Below are 20,819 nucleotides of genomic sequence, written 5' to 3'. Positions count from 1 at the left end.
CCGCATCCGCCACCGGGCGTGATGCACCAGAAGGATGCAGGAGGCCATCAGCCCCAGAAACCGCAGCGTCAACCTGACCGAGACTTGGGATACAGGCTGAAAGATCGGAATCAGAGCCTGAATATCCCGAACCTGCTGTTCAGGAGGATAAACCCGAAACTGCGAGTCTAGAACGGCTCCGATGAAGAGGAGCTTCTGAGAGGGGCACAGGTGTGACTTCGGCACATTGATGGAGAACCCCAGCAGGTACAGGAGATCGGCCGTAGTCTGGAGGTGGCTGACGACTGTCTGGGGCGAGCCCGCCTTCAACAACCAATCGTCGAGGTAGGGGAAGACTGAAACCCCTAACCTGCGCAGATGAGCTGCGACCACCGCCATCACTTTCGTGAACACCCGTGGGGCGCTGGTAAGGCCGAAGGGGAGCACGGTAAACTGAAAGTGCTCGTGGCCTACCGTAAACCGCAGGTAACACCGGTGGGCCGGCAGGATGGGGATGTGAAAATAAGCATCCTGCAAGTCCAACGCTACCATCCAGTCTCCAGGGTCTAGGGCAGCTAAGACCTGAGCCAATGTCAGCATCTTGAGCTTCTCCTTCCGGAGGAAGCCGTTGACGTTCCGTAGGTCCAAGATAGGGCGTAGGCCCCCTTTGCCCTTCTTGGGTACCAGAAAGTAGTGGGAGTAACAACCACACCCTACTTCTGGCCCAGGAACAAGCTCGATGGCCCCCTTGGCTAAGAGGGCCACCACTTCCTCCTGCAGAAGTTTCAAGTGATCCCCCGAAACGCGGTGGTACTGCGGTGGCATGGCTGGAGGGGACGTCTCGAAGGGGAGGGAATAGCCCCTTTGGACGATTTGCAGCACCCACCTGTCCGATGTGACAGTGCGCCAGTGGTGGTAGTGATGGCGAACCCTGCCCCCCACTGGCGTCACATGGGCCGGAAAGCTCGGACTAGGAGGGTTTTGAGGCGGATGCTGCGGGGGTAGGTGTGGACTAGCCTCGCCGTTGTCCCCGACCGCCACCATGGCGGTTTCCACGTCCGCCACCGCGCTGGATGGTAGTCTGCTGCCCGTGGCTGGCAGGACGTGTGGGGGCGCCCCTTCCTTGGCCACGAAAGGGGCGAAAGGCAGCCGTTTGCTGGCGCGGGGCCGAGAGGCCCAAGGACTTGGCCCTAGCCCTGGAGTCCTTAAAACGCTCAAGCGCATGGTCTGCCTTGTCGCCAAAGAGGCGACGGCCATCGAACGGCATGTCCATAAGAGTGTTTTGGACATCAGCCGAGAAGTTGGCGGACCGCAACCAGGCATGGCGACGAATCCCCACCGTCGTTGCCATCGCTCTGCCTAGCAAGTCAGTAGTGTCCGGCCCACACCGGATGGAATAACGCGCCGCATCTCGACCCTCCACAAGGGCTTGGCCGAGTTTAGCCCGGACCTCCACCAGGCATTCTGGCAGCACGTCCGCGACCGTATCCCACAGAGAGTGGGTGTAGCGGCCCAAGAGGCATGCGGTGTTGACTGACCGCAATCCTAAACTCAGGGATGAGAATACTTTCTTCCCGTATTGCTCGTACCTCTTGGATTCCCGGTCGGGGGGAGCCGACGGGAATGCGGTCTGGGAATTAGAGACCTGGAAGACCAGGCTCTCTGGGGTGGGGTGGGTAGACAGAAAGCAAGGGTCGCCTGGAGCTGGGCGGTGGCGCCTGGCCACGTTCCTATCCACAGGCTGACCTGTGGTGGGCTTGGACCAAGAGCCCAGAAAACGTCTGATAAGCCCTCATTAAACGGCAGCAGAGGCTCGGCCGAGCTTGCCTGCGGTTTAAGGACCTCAGTGAGGAGGTTAGTCCTCACGGCCGCGACGGGGAGCTCAAGGCCCAATGCCTTGGCCGCCCTCATCAGCACCACGCTATAAGCAGCCCCCTCCTCCGTAGCCACGCTAGGAGGGGAGACAAAACCAGTGTCGGGCTTAGTGTCCAGACCACTGGCATCCCCAAGCTCTCCTGTCCAGTCCGCAGAAGACTGACACTCATGTGCCAGAGGGTCCTCAGACCCCTCCCAATCCCCCTCGTCACCCATCGTCTGGTACTCAGGCTCAAAGGATGGGGCCGGGTCATAGAAATAGAAATCTCCAAGCGGCGTCGAATGCGGCGTCGAGTGGCGCCGCTCTGACGCCGGACCCGAATCGAGGGTAGGACCAGAGTCAGCGTCGTCCTGGGAGGTTACGGCACGGTATCGTCGCGGGGAAACTTTTGCCCTCATGCTTTTGGATTTGAGTGTGGCGTTCGATACCGTGTCTCATTCCATCTTATTGAACTCTCTCCGGTCCCTGGGAGTAGATGGTCCCGCACTGGCCTGGATTGCCTCCTTTTTAAGTGAGCGCACATTCCAGGTCTTCTCTACGAAAGCCGCATCTGCTATTTGTCCTTCGGCGTATGGCGTCCCTCAGGGGTCTATTCTCAGCCCTTTATTATTTAATATTTACATCAAACCCGTAGCTTCCATCGCGGAGGACGCTGGGCTGACCATTTTTTCATACGCCGATGACACGCAAATTGTCTTTTCCCTCTCCAGCACTGAAGGCAACAATGTGTCTAGTCTGAAAATCGGATTGTCACGAGTGGCTGAGTGGATGCAGAGGCATCTCCTCAAGCTAAACGGTGACAAGACCGAGATTGTCATCCTGGGGAAACATAAAGATCCCTGGGGCCCGCAACACTGGCCTTGTGCCATAGGTCCCCTTCCTCAACCGGTCTCTGTGGTTCGCAACCTTGGATTCCTCATAGATGACAAGCTCTCTAGGAGGCAACAGGCTACCAAGGTGGCTGCCATCTGTTTTACCACCATGAGATGGCTCCAGAAAATTCTCTGGATGTTGCCATATGCCACCAGGAGAACCGTTGTCCAGGCGTTAGTAACATCTCGCCTGGACTATGGTAACGTCCTTTACCTTGGTGCCGATTCTGCGACCATAAATAAATTGCAGGTAGTACAGAATTCATCGGCCCGACTTTTATGTAATATCCCGAGGAGATCTTCGGCCACTCAGGCTCTTCGCGATTTACATTGGCTCAAGGTCCCGAGCCGCATTAAATTTAAAGCCCTATGCTACCTTTTTAAAATCAAGCAGGGCTCAGCCCCACTGTATCTTCAGAGTCTTGCTCAATCTTACAGGCCCAGCCGTACATTAAGAACTTCGGCTAACTGTGACTTTGTCATCCCAAGATTAAAACTTGTGAAGATGGGGGGAAGATCTTTCTCCCATCTAGGCCCCAAATCCTGGAATGCGCTACCTATCGCTCTGAAAACCGAAACCAACATGTTCTGCTTCTGCAAAAAATTGAAAACTTTACTTTTTCAATAGTTTTCTGCCGCTCTAGCTGTCAAAAATGCTGCTTGATGTCCACATTTTCTGCTCTAGTCTATCCCTTGCGCCGGGAAACCCACTGCGGGTAGCTGTCGCGCATTATAAGTTTTAAATAAATAAAATAAATTACCCATCTAAATCAATCTGCCACAAGCGATCGAGTCCGATCAGCAAAAATCAATTGGACGAAGCGCATCATCTCCCGCCGAACCAACACTCAGCGTTTCTCCCTCTGATCTGCGGCCTCCCCCCCCTTTCCCCTGCACAGACATATAACACCTCACGCTTTACCCATCATTTCTCGAGCCTATTGCAGCGTTAGTCCGCGAGGCCCTGGCTACAGCAGAACCCTCTACGGGAACCACGGCGAGGAGAACAGGGCCTCAGAACTCTCCAACGCCGGCCCTCACCCTGAGGGAGAATAGACCCTCTACCGCTGTCTCACCATGTAGGAGCTGAGATAGTGAGACTAGAACAATCTAGAATCATCCCCCGTGGGCACTCGTTAAATCGTCTTCTGAATGAGGAAGACTTCCAGTTTGAGGTTTTTCTCAAATGTTCATTTTATTTCATGATTGACATTTAAAGTCTTTTTTGATTATTTTTGCAAACAATTTGATAATATCAGGCAATGTCCATTTCAAAATCACCAATGCATTTCGGGCATTAGATTCATGCCCTTCATCAGGGAGACGACACTACAAAAGATATATGATGAGTGACTGTTAATATATGATTAAAAACGGGTAAACAAACAGTTAAAGCAACATGGTTAACTCATTAGCATTAGGCTAAAAATGTAATGTACTAGTCAGTTGTTAAATTGGTTGGACTTCGTTGTACCAAAGACAGGTTATTGCAACAGAAAACATTCAAATAAAGAACAGTGTGTCATTGTCACTTACATGCCTTTCCAAATCAGAGGTTCGGAGTCTAGAAGGAAAGTAAAGGGACTGGTTTACTATTAGTGCGGTCTGCGCGGTCTAAAAGCGTTATTAGAGGGATGGTCAGTGAGAAAAGCGTTGGTATATTTCACACAGGACACTCATCACACTCATCCCTAACTAACATTAGGCTTAAGGTCTAACACTCGTTGATACCATCCACCACTACGGTGGCGCAACAGACTAATCTCTCAACCTCACACTCCCCACATGCAACACACAGTGGATCGAGTCCTTTGATTTTAATTTCATTTTTTTATTTTTTTATTTTTTTTGCGTAGCATACTCCAGATTATATTGCCAACTGGTAAACATGAGTTCGTGCTAAATTGTTTTACCTTTTGGAGTGGGCATCTAGCTGCAGATGGATATCTACCCTCGCTTTAGCGAGTGGAACCACCCAACTACGTTTAGTCTTTTTTCTATCCTTTTTGTCATGTGACTACCCACATGACCAGATAACTCTCTGTTTGAATAGGGAAGCGCGTCTTCTTCGTGCCGCATTTACCGAAGTGAGCACTGGATTATTTACACCCGGAATCTAACTATTCAGGTTAGTCTTATCCCAACGTTTTTCTCACTGACCATCCCTCTAATAACGCTTTTAGACCGCGCAGACCGCACTAATAGTAAACCAGTCCCTTTACTTTCCTTCTAGACTCCGAACCTCTGATTTGGAAAGGCATGTAAGTGACAATGACACACTGTTCTTTATTTGAATGTTTTCTGTTGCAATAACCTGTCTTTGGTACAACGAAGTCCAACCAATTTAACAACTGACTAGTACATTACATTTTTAGCCTAATGCTAATGAGTTAACCATGTTGCTTTAACTGTTTGTTTACCCGTTTTTAATCATATATTAACAGTCACTCATCATATATCTTTTGTAGTGTCGTCTCCCTGATGAAGGGCATGAATCTAATGCCCGAAATGCATTGGTGATTTTGAAATGGACATTGCCTGATATTATCAAATTGTTTGCAAAAATAATCAAAAAAGACTTTAAATGTCAATCATGAAATAAAATGAACATTTGAGAAAAACCTCAAACTGGAAGTCTTCCTCATTCAGAAGACGATTTAACGAGTGCCCACGGGGGATGATTCTAGATTGTTCTAGTCTCACTATCTCAGCATTGTATTGACGTCGTGGGACCCTCGACGCCACCCTTTTGGTGCACCAGAACCCTCCCCAAATTTGGTTCAAATATCAAATAACTTTTGAGCTGTGCATCCATCCAACACCAATAGATTATTGTCACCATGTAGGAGAACAGGGCTTTTCTCGCGGGTCCCACCAGTTGAATAGATCCTCTACTGCCCTGTCTCAGCATGTGGGAGAACAGGGCCTCTACACCGCTGGCCCCCGCCAGAAGGTAGAATAGGGCCTCTCCGCCGCGAGTCCCACCAGGTGGGAGAACAGACCGTCTTCTATTTGGTTTTGCCATTTGCGAGAACAGGGACATTACTCAGCCAGTTGTCACTATGCGGGAGGATCTTCCGCCACCTGGCCTATCCTCAATACAGTTGCACCTGAGACGGCCTCGCTTATGTTGGAGAACTGGGCCTCTCGGCCGCCAGGTATCACCATATGGGGGTGCACAGGGAGTCTCAGGGGACACAGGACCTCTCGGGGATCACAATGTGGGGGTGCACAGGGCCTCTCTTCTGCCGGGCCCCACCATGTGGGAGAACAGGGCCTCTGCGGCTGGTCATTAAATGTGCACCAGAAAAAAAGCCAGGCCTTCGCAAATCGTTGTACATATAAGTATTTATGCTTGTGTTTCTTAGTTACTACAAGTCTTCAAAGGTGAATTCCACACAGCGGCAGCGCCTCTTATCAACACGGCAACAGTTAACTTTCGTATTTATTAGCCACCTCATCTCCCCATTTTGCCATTGTCACTGTTCTTTTGCGCAACATTTGTTCCCCAGATATGGCTGATAAATATTTAACGAGGCAGCATGATAGCGCAGAGGACTCATGTAAGTGCTGCATTTGTATGCGTTTGAAAGAGAAGTGCTGGAATCCAACGGAGTGGACTGCACCGTTCAGCTTTTCGGTGCTAATATGAGTACCGTTAGGAAAGGAGATCTAAGGATCCTCATTTACAAGGCCAAAGGCGGCAAAAGCGTGCCAACATACACTATACACAAGCTATTAGGCACTACAGACTGGTTGCGGGTGCCAAGCCAGTCTTGTCTGGGGATTCTAGCGTGTGCGTCAAAAGCAATTTACAGAAAAGCCTCCGCACCCATTTAAATACAAACTTTAACGAGGATAGCACATCTACGTGTTCTATTTCACGGAGGAAAGCCATAAATGCCCATTTCAAATAAACAAAATGCAAGAATTACGTAAGTGATAAAAGAACTAAACTACATAACGAGGAAGCCGGCAAAGAAAAAAAAAAAGAAACAATGCATTGGTCGTTGCCGCTGAGAGGTGTGTGGCGTGAAGGAGAGAAGAAAAACGGTGGTACGCCTCACCTGGGCGGCAGGAAGCGCATCCAGGCTTCGAGCTAGCAGGCATCAGTGGAAGCGGCGCCGCCACCCACCAGCACACAGTGAGAACGTGAGGAGGCCACGAGTCGAAAGGGCTGCGAGTCGCTCCATGCGTCAGCGGAGGCAGCGAAGGGTGGGCGGCCTGAGGGTGGTGCTGCATGTGAGGAGCAGTGTCTTAGGAGAGCGTGTGAGGCCTAGCGGGCCAGGGAGACACTGCCAGAGCCCCGGAGCGGTCTAGAAGTGTGTGTGCGCGACCGCACACAGTGAAGGAGGAGTGCTGGGCAGAAGAGCACATGGGGGCACAGAAGGGGAAAAAAAACAATATGGCGTCAAACTGTCCACTGTCTGTACGTACGTGTGCACGTTTAGCTTTGGCTGAATGACGAGGGCAGCCATCTTTGTCCATCCGTACGCGTGCATGTTCAGCGTTAGCTGAATCGATTGCAAAAGGCCCTCGAATGGCGAGAGCAACGCATGCACGCTGCTAACGCCAGGCGAGCCCTAAACACAAAGAAATGTGGGGTCAGCAGGATGATAAATGAAGTCTCTCTGGCCCACCTCAACAGCAGCAGTAATTGCCCTGCTGGTCAACACAGGTGGGAGAGGTAAATCTAACTTTGCTCCAGTAATTGTAACTGAGGAGCAAGCAGCTGTACCTGCTTGATGCACAGGGGGTAAGAAGGCACAAAGTGGGACCAACAATGGGGATCTGGTGGAAAGTTTGGCCCATGGCTTTCAAAACTGGGGGCAAATGGATACCTCATGATAATGAAAGGGAATCCATAGCTGCTGCTAATAGAATGACGGCATCAGCAGAGAAGCAAAAGAAAACAGAGCCATCAGTGCCATTTCACCTGACCCTACAGCTTCACCCCAGGCTGTAGCACCCGTCCAAACAGAATCCCTCCACCCCTCAGGTTGATATACCTACACTACGCATGTCGCTTGCAGTCTCCACTAGTAGTTACAGAGGATAAAGCCAAATAAAAGTGAGGGGGGCAAGAGGTAGGGTTCTTGACCAAGTTTTGGCTACTAGGGACAAGCTAAGGAACACTTAACTGAGGAAATTAAACATAAGAGTATGAACAGGAGTTACGTTTATATTTTTGAATTGATCTTTGAGAATGAAGCAGCAAGCGAAGGACCATAGAAGTTTAAGGAATGCTCCCAGAAGCAAAAGAAGACCAAGGTTGAGGAAACATTCATGACCTGGTTAAAGATTTTCATAATTTGTCAGGCTGTTGTGTTCTGAAAATGGCCTGCAATGAGCCTCCAGGTGGCCATTAACCAGAAGATCACTTGTGCATTTGAAGAATTTGGTGAGGCTTTGCTGAAAATAGAACACCTTTAGTTAAAAGAATGCAGCAAATCGTAGCATGCCTACATCAAAATGATATTCGTGGTTTGGACCCAAAAAACACCAGCATGTGTGCAAACTCGTTGGAGGCATTTACAAAACCTATGAACAAGTTTGGCACAACGCTGGCAGCAGAAAACATCCGGCCTAGACACATGCCTATTTTCTTAGCGATTGAAATAAATACCCAAGCTGGGGAATGTGTGCTACCGCAAGGGAAGGTCCAGGCCTTTAAGTACCCAATACACTCTTGTTTAAGTACAACAAAAGGTGACACTGCAACAACTACAAAGGTTAGTCGGCCAACTTCACTTCGCCTTGAGGATTATACTAATCAGACAGCCCTTTTACAGGTCCATCACTCAGGCGATGTTAAGACTAAGAGAAACAGCACATAACTTGCCTATCTGCAGTGGTAATGCAGGATTTTAGGATATGGTTGTCATTTATTGAGAACTTCAGTGGAAGAAGTCCGGAGTTTGGTCTTTTTACAGATGCTGCGGGCAGTCCTGGTTGTGGTGCCATTTTAGGGGTTGAATAGTGCTCTGAATCATGGCGGTAGCATTTACTTGAAAGTGGTTTGGTCAGGAAATGTCACCTTCCTCAAGCTGTTTCCCATTCTAGTGGCCCTGTAAATATGGTCAATGCAATTCCACAATCAGTCGCTCGTATTCTGGTCAGACAGCAATTCAGTCAATAGAGTCCAATAATTCACAGCATGCAAAGTGTAAGATGGTATTGAGACTGCTCAAAGAGATGTTTTGATTTGCTTGAAGAATAATGTTTTGTTTAAAGCGAAGCAAGTCTTTAATGTTTCGGATAATGGAATTCTGGGGCTTCCACCCAGGGCATTTTTAGACAAGGCCACCCCCTTTCCCAAACATCTATGGAAACTTGGTGTCCAGTTCTAACTGACCGCATTGCAGCCAGCTTAGCACCCAAAAAACAGGCGGGTTTATGAAGGGGCTTTTCATGCATATCATTTGCAGCAGCTAACGTTCAAGGTGACTGTTCATCACTTCAGTCTTGGATGAGATAGTTAGGAACATATGAACCAAGTGGGCAGATCGGCAACATTCATGTGCGGTCACATTACTGACGTGGCTTTTACCAAGTTGGCGAGGACCCCAGACCGTTCAGTCATTCCTGTTAAAGCACATGTATGTTACTTATCTTTGGTAACGATATATCTGTAAGAAACATTAGTAGTGATAGATTCCTTACCTTCAAATTACCCCAGGCGTCAGACTGGATCCGGAAAGTTTTTGTCAGCAGTACTTCTGCGCGTTGGTAGGCGTCGTCGTGCAGCTAAGTGTGCGTCATTGGCGTCGTTGACACCAGGATGACGTCGCTGGAGCTACTTAGACGCACCCACGCGCGCTGATGTCCGTTCTGTACAGTTCGCAGAACGGGGAGGATGGGCGGGGCGGTAAGGAATCTATCACTACTAATGTTTCTTACAGATATATCATTACCAAAGTTAAGTAACTTGTGCATCTGAAAGAAACACTTAGTGATAGATTCCTTACCTTAGAATAGATACCCCAGCAATACCAAACCCGGTGGTGGGTCTGCGAACCAAGATTACACCAGAAAGTCCTGGAGAACAGAACGGCCAAAGAAGCCATCTCTCCGGACTTGGCTGTCCAGGCAGTAATGCTTGGTAAACGTGTGCAGCGAGGCCCACGTAGCTGCCTGACCGATGTCATGCAAGGGAACTCCCCGTCCCAAAGCAGTAGTGGCTGCCGTCGCCCTGGTAGAATGGCCGCGCAGCCCCAACAGAGGCTCCTTTTTAGCCGAAGAATAACAAGCCTTTATGCACAGAACGATCCACCGAGAGATGGTCCACTTGTGCATGGCCCGACCTTGCTTGGCGCCCACGTAGCAAACAAAAAGTTGGTCCTCCACCTGGAACTGTTAGGTGCGGTTCAAATAGAATGAGAGCGCACGTTTTGGGTCCAGATGGTGGAGCCTCTCTTCCTCTTTTGAGGGATGCACAGGCGGAAAGAAGGTGGGCAAAGTGATGGTCTGTCCAATGTGAGAGGCAGTGACAACCTTTGGCAGAGAATATGGACGAGTCCATAGTACAACTTTGTCCGGATGGACTGAGAGAAATGGAGGTTTAGAAGCAAGAGCCTGGAGCTCACTCACTCTTCTGGCAGAAGTGATGGCAACCAGGAAAGCAGTCTTTAAAGTGAGAAGACGAAGAGGACAGTTGTGCAGTGGCTCAAAGGGAGCAGACATCAGATGGGTCAGAACCAGGTTCAAGTCCCACTGAGGCATTATGAAAGGAACAGGAGGGAAAAGATGAGTAATGCCTTTAAAGAATCTATTTACAACAGGAGACTTGAAAAGGGAAGGCTGATCTGGAAGCCGTAAAAAGATTGAAATGGCCGAGAGATAGCCCTTGACAGTGCCCAGAGCAGAACTTTGCTGGGCCAAAGAAAGGAGAACTAGAAGGACCTCTGAAAGAGGGGCAGAAAGGGGATCCACAGCCTTTGCTGTGCACCATGTCACAAACTTATTCCACCTGCAGGAGTATACCGTTTTAGTGGAGGGACGCATGGCTGCCAAGATAACATCACAAACTTCCGGAGCCAGGTCAAAAGACGCCAACTGCCACAGCTCAATCTCCACGCAAGGAGGTGGAGGATGGACAGGTGCGGGTGAGGACCCTCCTCCCTGCTGCTGCGACAGAAGGACCTCCCGAAGAGGCAGTCGGAGCGGGGGATTGATCGCCATGCTGAGTAGCTCGGGATACCATACTCTTCGAACACAGTCCGGAGCCACAAGAATGACTTGGGCCCGGTTGCGCTTGATCTTCTTCAGCACTCTGGGTAGAAGTGGTATAGGTGAAAAGGCGTATAGTAGACTGCAACTCCACTCGCGACGAAAAGCGTCGCCTAGCGAGTGTCACCTTGGACATAATAACGCGCAGAACTGATGACATTGAGCATTCTATTCGGTGGCGAATAGATCTGCCCACTGCTGAGAGAGACCTTGCGTCACGTCCGAGTTCAGACGCTATTCGTGATCCATCATGCACCGGCGGCTGAGTTTGTCCGCTCTGGCGTTCAGAGAACCTGCCAGGTGTTGAACCACCAGGGAAATGCCCTGATGTTCCAGCCATGTCCAGAGGCTCAGAGCCTCCTGACATAGGGTCCACGACCCCACCCCGCCCGGTTTGTTGCAGTACCACATGGCAGTGGTATTGTCTGTGAACACCTGCACTTCAGTGCAAGTCAGATCACCTGAAGCTCCAGAAGGTTGATATGGAGCCGGGACTCCGCCCGAGACCAGTGGCTTCTGATCTCCGCCTCTCCTATGTGGCCGCTCCATCCCAGGAGGGATGCATCCATCACCACTGTGTGCTCTGGTTGGGGAAGGGAGAGGGATCTGCCATTGACCCAATCGCGATTCGTGAGCAACCACTGCAATTGTCGTGCAGAGCCCTCCGAGATCTGGACGGGATCGGACAGGTTGCCCTGATGCTGTGCCCACTAGAACTTCAGGTCCCCCTGCAGAGCCCACATATGCCATCTGGCATGATCCACTAGCAGGATGCAGGAGGCCTTCAGGCCCAGTAGCAGGAGGGCCATCCTGACCAAAACCCGGGATAGAGGCTGAAAGATCGGACTCATAGCCTAAAATTTCTTGGACTTGCTGCTCGGAAGGATAAACCAGAAACTGCACAGAGTCCAGAACTCCGATGAAGAGGAGCTTCTGAGAGGATATCAGGTGCGACTTCGGCCCGTTGATGGAAAACCCCAGCAAATGCAGGAGGTCGGCCATAGTCTGGAGGTGGGGGAACGACTGCCTGGGGCGAGCCCGCCTTCAACAACCAGTCGTCAAGATAGGGAAAGACTGGAACCCCTGATCTGCGCCGATGAGCTGCGACCACCGTCATCACTTTCGTGAACACCCGAGGGGCGCTGGTAAGGCCATGGGGAGAACGGTAAATTGAAAATGCTCGGGCCTACCATGAACCGCAGGTAACGCTGATGGGCCAGCAGGACGGAAATGTGGAAATATGTGCCCTGCAAGTCCAACGCTACCATCTAGTCTCCAGGGTCGAGAGCAGACAAGACCTGAACTAGCGTCAACATCTTGAACTTCTACTTCCGGAGAAAGCGGTTGACATCCCTGAGGTCCAAGATAGGACGCAGGCCTTATCCATCTTGGGGACCAGAAAGTAGTGGGAATAACAACCACAACCTACTTCTGGCCCCCTTGGCCAAGAGGGCCGTGACTTCCTGCTGAAGAAGCGCAAGATGGTCCCCCGACATGCGGTGGTACCGAGGTGGCATGGCTGGAGGGGTAGTCTCGAAGGGGAGGGAGTAGCCCCTTCTGACTATTTGCAGCACCCAGTGATGTTGCACCAGTGGGGGAGATGATGGCGTATTCTGCCGCCCACAGGCGTTTAATGGGCCTGAAAGGTCAGACTAGGAAGGCTTTAAAGTGGATGCTGCGGAGTGGCGGTGGACTGACCCGCCCGCTGGCCCCCAGAACCCCTTTGGCGGTTACCACGTCTGCTGCCGCGCTGAGGTTTTTGCTGCACCGGCCTGTGGCTCTGGAATGAACGTGTTGGGGCACCCCTTCCGTGGACACAAAAGGAGCGAAAAGCAAAAGGCGGAGGAGGCCGAGTGGCCCAAGGACTTGGCCGTAGCCCGTGTTTCCTTAAAGCGCTCCAACGCACTATCCGCTTTGTTGCCAAAAAGGTGAATGCCATCAAAGCCTTTCCATCAAAGTGTTCTGGACATCCCCCGAGAAGCCAATTGTTCTCAGCCAGGCGTGGCGCCGAAGCGCCACCGTCGTGGAAATAGCTCTGCCTAGCGAGTCGGCAGTATCAAGCCCACAACGGATGGCGAACTCAGCTGCGTCCCTCTCAGCTGCAATAGCCTGGGCGAGTACTGTCTGGGCCTCATCTGGACAGTTGGGAAGCACCTACGCAACTGTGTCCCACACATAGTGGGAGTAACGGCCCAAGAGGCATGCGGTGTTCACTGACCGCAGCCCTAAGCTGGCAGATGAAAACAGCTTGTTGTCAAGCTGCTCCAGCTTCTTGGAATCCCTATCAGGGGGTGCGGAAGGGAATGCGCTCTGGGATGAGGAGCCTTGGACAACCAAGCTCTCAGGGGTGGGGTGTTGGGAGAGAAAGAAGGGGTCGCCCTGGGCCGGGCGATGGAGTTGGGCCACGTTCCTGTCCACAGGAGCCCCTGTGTTGGGCCTGGATCAAGTGCTCAAAAGAACGTCAGACAGTGCATAATTAAAAGGCAGCAAGGGCTCCGAAGAGGTTGCTGCCGGTTGAAGCACGAGGTGTGTAGACCACTGGAATCCCCCAAATCCTCTACCCAGTCCGGATCATCACCACAGTTGTGTGAGAGGGTCCTCAGAGCCCTCCCAGTCCTCCTGTTTGAAAATAAGGACGATGGACGTAGGGGTAGAAAGGCCCCATCGGCGTCCGAACCGACGTCGAGCAACGCCGTTCCAGTGCCACGTCCGGTTCAGGGCTGAAACCGGGGACGACGCCGGCGGTGGTACCAGACGATGTCAGAGGGGGTGCCGGAGGCAGGGTCGACACCAGTGGAGGTGTTATCAGGTGAGGTGTTGCCCGGATCAAGGGATGTCCAGGTCCAAAACCGACAGCAGCACCAGGGCCGTAGCCACCGGTGTCGGAAGGACAGGACCCCCAGTCGGGCCCGCAGGTCTGCCGCGGGGCCAGACTGCCCAAAGAGTCAGGCCATGGCAGCAAGGAACTCTTGCTCATGTGCAGGTGTCGCCGACTGACCTGGAAAGGGTGGGTAGGCCGGCGGCGATGTCGCAGGCTCCGCCAGAGGTGCGTGGGTGGCACCACCCGTACCCTCAGGCGCGATGGGAAGTTGAAGAGCGACGGTGCTTCTTCGACTTCTTCTTGGAATGCTTTGACTTACCTGACCCAGACTTAGATCCAGAGGAACGATGGTGACGGCTCCGCAACCGCTCCCTCAATCCCCCACGGGACCGGGACCTTCAGCAGCGCGGAGCCGACTGCCGGACTTCGAGCAACTTTCGGGACCGCTCCCGCAAAGTCTTCGCGCCATGGCCCGGCAGTCGGGGCACGCCTTGGAGTTGTGGTCACGCCCCAGGCAGTAGAGACACATGCGGTGTGGGTCCGTCACCGACATCATGCGGTGACAATCCCCCGCAGTTCTTGAAGTTGGGCATCCCTACGACATGAGGAGTCGATTGACTCAGAAGAAATGAGGTAAAAGCCCTTGAAAAAACGTAGTCAAAAAGTGACTGGGGGTACTTGCTCTTCCAGGATCTGCGCTTGCTGGAGCAGAAAAAGAAATAACTGATGTCAGCGTGCGTGGGCGCATCTAAGTAGCTCCAGCGACATCATCCCGGCGACAACGATGCACGCGGAGCCGCATGACGACGCCTACCGATGCGCAGGGGTACTGCAGACGAAAACTTTCTGGATCCAGTCTGACGCCTGGGGGTAATTCTAAGGTAAGGAATCTATCACTACGTGTTTCTTTCGGATGAAACCAGTAAGGGCATGGGAGAGGTTGGTAGGAACAGGCTCAGACAGGAGATGCCTAATTGGCTTAGCCAAAGTCTGAAAGTCTTTGTGCCCTTCCCATGGTATGTAGCCAAGACTCTGAGGCGATTTAATTCACTGAAGTCTTCTACATAGCACTCTCAGGGGCTGTCAGGATTTCTGAGTTGATAGCCTGATCCAAAAGTGATATGCATGGTGTTTTGTGAGTGACCCGTTTATCCTGATGGGGAATTTCCTGATGATCACCCTACCATTCTCAAAAATGGATCAGACTAGAGGTGCAAGAATGCAATATTAAAACGACCAAGGTGTGCTGTGAGTTGGCCAGTGTCAGCCCTGAGAGCTTTCAAGCTCATACGGTCACACTGCCAAGCTACATCCATTCTTGTCCATTGTAACAGGATGCCTCTCACTAGGTTTCAGTTCCGCAGGGTATTGACCATGTCACTGAGGGCTGTTGGGATAAACTGTACCATTTTTAGTTCACACTTTTTGGGTTTGGGGCTGCACTCAGGTAAAAGGATCGGAAGGTGGCAATAAGACTGCTACACGTGGAATATCTGCCTCAATCTGGTCTGGCAGTGCTCTCTCTCGGGGTGATGGACTGTTCCTATTTGGCAACAGAAAGCAATTGGCCTTAAGGGATTAAACTTCCTGCCTTAACCCCTTGTGTGCTGGTGACGGAACCACTGCGTCACCAGCCACGGGCGCGTTGTGCTAATGACGGAGTGGTTCCGTCACGGCGCGCCGCCCCGCCCATGCTGCCGCGATTCCGCGCCTGCGCGGTGCGTTCTATTGAGCGGGCGGGGCCGTGACAGAACCACTCCGTCACAAGCACAGCACGCCCATGGCTGGTGACGGAGTGGTTCCGTCACCAGCATGGCAGCGCCGCGTGGCCCCCCTCCCCCCCAGCGCCGTGGTGGAATTACCGCCGCGGCCAAGGGGTTAAGACACACAAATGGTCAGTCATTCAGGGTATGGTGGGAAGTGCATAGAGTGGCAGTGCAGGACAAGGTGTACCCCTTTAGGTCTATCTGCAGTATATCTGCCGGTTGTTATGGTCTGTAAACCCGGCAAGAACCATCCAACCATGCCTCCAAGTGGGTAGCCTTGCTCCACTAAGGGTATGCTAAAGGAATTTGGTAGTTGGGGGGCGGGATTGGCAGTGGACTGAGTGGCTCGCTGACACTGACTGCGGAGGGTGGTGAACACTGCGACATCAGCCGCAAAAACTACTGTGCACCTTGTCTCTTTTGGCCATGCACTCCCAGAATCTCTTCAGAGCTGAATCTACCTTGTGCCCAAACAGGCGAGTCCCACCACAGGGCACGATTGGGCGTCACCTGAAAAGCCCACTGACCATAGCCAGGTGTGGTGACGAATGGTGACTTTAGTGCCAAAGGCTCTCCCGATGGAATTGGTGGTATCCCAGCTGACACAAATTAAAAACGTGGCCGCATCACAACTGTCCTGTATAGCTTGGGCTACGACAGGTCAAGGGTCTTCCTGGACACCAGGGAGGACTTGAGTCACTGAAGCTCAAAGAGCGTGGAAACAGCGGCCCAGCAGGCAAATGGCATTCACAGACCTAAAGGTCAAGCTGGTTGAAGAAAATTCCATCATCCCAAAGGTCTCCACTCGTTTAGACTACCTATTTGGGCGGAGGGGAGTAGTTGGAAAGGTATTAGAGTTTGTCAAACTGGTAAACACCTGCATCACCACGCTTTCAGGGGAGGACTGCTGAGGCAAAAGTGCAAGGTTGCTCAGGCATGGCAGAGGCATCATGTAATTTGGAAATTGATTGGGTTGCCGAGCAAGGTTTGGCTCGAGCCCCTAAGAGAGTATCTGTAAGTGCCTCACTGGAGGGTAGGAGGGGCTCAGTACATTACTGCCCCTGCTGAAGCACTTCCACCAAGACATTGGTTTCGACCTAAAAGGTGGGAAGGTGGAGGTCAAGAACTTTGAATGTTCTACGTATGACTATTGTGTAACATGCACTCTCCTCGGTGGCAGGATCTGGAGGTGACAGGAGTCCCGACTCAGGAGAAGTGTCACGGCCACTAACTTCTTGGAAGTCATGATGTCAATTTTCCTCGTGGTCTGGTTGCCCATCACCAGCATCATAATTGTCTGAATCGGTATCATATAAGGAATGCAGCACATGTATGTGTTCTTCTTGTTGAGGTGTTAAGCCAAGTGGAAGGGGCAGGTGGCGCTTTGATAGAAATAGAGCGAGACCGTGGTTAGAGTCGCAGCTGCACAGACTGAGTCAGAGATCACAATGGGCACCTCATCCTCCAGAATCAATGGAGTCCGAGTTTAGGCTCTGGGAACGGGCGAGGACCATGGCACCTGAGGCACAGTGGGTGCAAGAGTCGAGTGAGGCACAGTGGTGGATTGAGGGTTTCAACTGGAGAAGGCCGAACCCACCAGTGGCACATCCCTTGAAGGGCCTCTCAGTTCTATGGGGCCCATAGGTGTGTCAGAGGGAGTCAGGTAAGGATCCTAAGAATCAGAGCAGAGCATGGCCTTGGGGAACTCTTTGATCTGGCTCAGAGTCGCAGAGGGAGCTCGAGATGTGCCAGGACAAGTTGCAGAATGGGCTATGTGGTCAATCGACTTAGGGAGCGAGATTGAGAGGCATGGCAATGCCTTCGCACCTTCTCAGGAGAATGTGATTTGCAGGAATTCCCACTTGGATATTTTTTGTTTTTACTTCGATTTACCCGAATAGCTGGAGCGCAATGACGACCAACCTCAGGAATGCCTTCTGTGAGATCTGGATCGGTCCTTTCGGCTAGACTGGTCGCACCAGAGTCTTCTGGTGCGTGGCAACAGAGTTTCACCTCACGGTCTCATATGGTCTTTGGGTTCATCCACTTTTAGTCACAGCAGGCCTTGGAGTTGTGGCTCGACACCAGGCACCACAGGCAAACCTGATGAGGATCTGTCAGAAATGTGTTTGTGACAGTCCTAAAACCTATCATTTTGTGAGGTGACATTTCCCTTGCACAAATTTTGAGGTAAATTGTTTCAGAGAGATGAGAGGTATCTCCGGATCCGCGTCTAGTGGTGTGGAAAGAAAGGAACTGGCATCACTTTCAGAGCAGAACAGCTTCACCGATACGCTGCACAGTGCCGCCTACTGGTGCGCAGAGGTAATGCAAAAAAATTACGGATCCAGTTTGATGCCCGAGAAATATTCAAAAGGTCGGGAATCTGCGGTTACAAGTCTCGGTCAGAAGGGGGCAAAACAGGTGGTGAAAGGGGTAATGGGTGTATATTGATTTGCAAGCAGTTCAGTATTTGGAAACCACGACCCCCTGACCACCTGGACCAACGTGAGCACCGAAGACATAACTAGGACCATGAGCACCAGCCGCTCAGGCTCCCCGTCTGACCCGCTCCCCACCACATCGCCAACAAAGCCGCCAGCATCATCGCACCCCACCTGCGTATCATCATCAACCTCTCCTTCGAGACCTCTACCTTCCCGAAGAGCTGGAAACACGCCGAGATCAACGCCCTCTTGAAGAAACCCAAGGCTGACCCAAGCGACATCAAGAACTTCCGGCCCATCTCCCTGCTTCCGCTCCCTGCGAAAGTCATGGAAAAGATAATCAACATCCCGCTCACCCACTACCTAGAAGACAACAGCATCCTGGACCCCTCCCAGTCAGGCTTCCGCAGCAACTACAGCACCGAGACCACCCTCATCGCCGCCACAGATGACATCAGAATCCTACTAGACAGCGGCGAGACAGCGGCCCTCATCCTCCTGGACCTCTCTGCCGCCTTCGACACCGTCTGCCACCACACACTGCGAACACGCCTCTACAATGCAGGGATCCGAGACAAGGCCCTGGACTGGACCACCTCCTTCCTCACCAACAGAACCCAGAGAGTCCGCCTCCCCCCGTTCCACTCCAGAACCACCTCTACCATCTGCGGCGTCCCCCAGGGATCCTCACTCAGCCCGACTCTGTTCAATGTCTACATGGCCCCCCTCGCTCGCATCACCAGACTACACGACTTCAACATAATCTCCTACGACTACGACACCCAACTGATCCTCTCCCTCACCAAAGACCCCCTCACCGCCAAATCCAACCTACACCAGGGCATGAAGGCCGTCGCCAAGTGGATGGAGGCAAGCCGACTCAAACTGAACACAAACAAGACGGAGGTCCTCATCCTCGGGCCCAATCCCTCAGCGTGGGACGACTCCTGGTGGCCAGCATCACTGGGAACCCCCCCAGCACCAACTAACCACGCACGCAACCTAGGGGTCATCCTCGACTCCAAGCTCAGCATGACCAACCAAGTCAACGCAGTCTCCTCCTCCTGCTTCTACACCCTCCACATGCTCCGCAAGATCTACAGATGGATCCCGACGGACACTCGGAAAACCGTCACCCGCGCCTTCGTCAGCAGCCGACTCGACTACGAAAAAGCCCTCCTCGCCAGAGCCCCGTCCAAACTCATCAACAGACTCCAAAGAATCCAGAACGCCTCCGCACGCCTGATCCTCAACGTCCCACGCCGGGACCACATCACCCCACACCTGAGAGAACTGCACTGGCTCCCCGTCGACAAAAGAATCACATTCAAACTTATGATCCTCGCACACAAGGCACTCACTCCACAACACCGGCCCAGCCTACCTCAACGACAGACTCTCCTTCTACGTACCCAACAGTAAACTCCGCTCCGCCGACCTGTCCCTGGCCGCCGTCCCGCGCATCCACAAAACCACCTCCGGGGGCAGATCCTTCTTCCACCGCGCCACCAAGTCCTGGAACGCCCTCCCCCTCCGACAGATCGCAGACCTCCCGGCATTCAGAAGACTGCTCAAGACCTGGCTCTTCGACCACTAGCTGCAGTCCGCCTCCCCCCAACCCCCCGCAGCGCCTTGAGACCCTAGCGGGTAAGCAGTGCGCTTTACAAATTCCCTGATTGATTGATTCTGCTTTTCATTTGGAATATTTTCGAAGTAAAAAAGCTTTAATATGAGAAAACCGCTTTGAAGCAAACATTGTTTATGTACAGTATGTTATAGATAACTAAAATAACGGTTATTTTACTCACAATGACGGCACAGGAATAACCTGTATGAATTTAATCAAAGAAAAATGATAATGATAAAACAGATATCGGTCACAAATTAATTGAAAAAGCTTCCTTGCCCATGGCGATTCTCTGATCGGGAGTTCGTCTTCATGATTGCCAATCTTTGATATTGACAATCGTGCCAGAATTAGGCACGGAAGGACGATCAATCAAGCACAGGGGCTAAACTGACCAGCCCTAACGTCCTTGTCCGTAGAGGCGAAAATATTCCTGGCAACCACTCTATAGTGCCGCGGCAACTGGCCCTTCAAGAAGAAATAATACATAATCTGGAACTTCCAGTAACCCAAGAAGTTATGAATCACCTTTTGTGACAGCGCAAAATACTTGCGATCCACAAGAGAACTCTTTAGCCCCAAGTCATTACAGTCCTGATGAGACCCTCACATTTCAAGCAGGGTTGAAACGTTGTTGACACCTTACAGTCTCTAGACAGAAGCACCAGATAATGGTCTGGTTGCTCTTTTGCATTGTAAAGTGATCATTTCAGACGTCCTTTTTTGTACAGAACAATAACCCTTTAAAATAAGTCACATTTTTTTCACTTTTTCTACTTGTTAGGTTATGGTTTCTTCACTTGGGGTTTTCTATCACTTTGTAATCTTATCACTATTCACTTGAACAATGTGCGCTTACACGTTGTGCATTATAATTAGAATAAATAACTCCGGCTGAACTGAGATTTGCGACAACAGATTGGGCGTAGATCTCTTTTTCAAATCATTTGTGACAGATACGATATGTTTTATTGTTATTTGTTTTTCTTTTATTAAATTCATACAGGATATTCCTGTCTCATTGAGAAATCCTTTTTTCAAAAATGAGTTCCATGTGAACACTTGTTATACGTTTATACTGAACACCCAGGTCGCATGGACATTAAAGCTGCTCTTGTTTTAAGTGTTATTTTACTCACAGCTGAAGAGCCACCAAAGGCTTTCCGCCATGTGCCAAGTTCCACAGCTGCTGCTCAGGCCTT

The sequence above is a fragment of the Lissotriton helveticus genome, chromosome 9 (genome assembly GCF_964261635.1).
Source record: "Lissotriton helveticus chromosome 9, aLisHel1.1, whole genome shotgun sequence".
Classification (NCBI taxonomy): domain Eukaryota; kingdom Metazoa; phylum Chordata; class Amphibia; order Caudata; family Salamandridae; genus Lissotriton; species Lissotriton helveticus.
The sequence above is the reverse complement of the archived record's forward strand: the minus strand, read 5'-3'. Positions refer to the sequence as shown.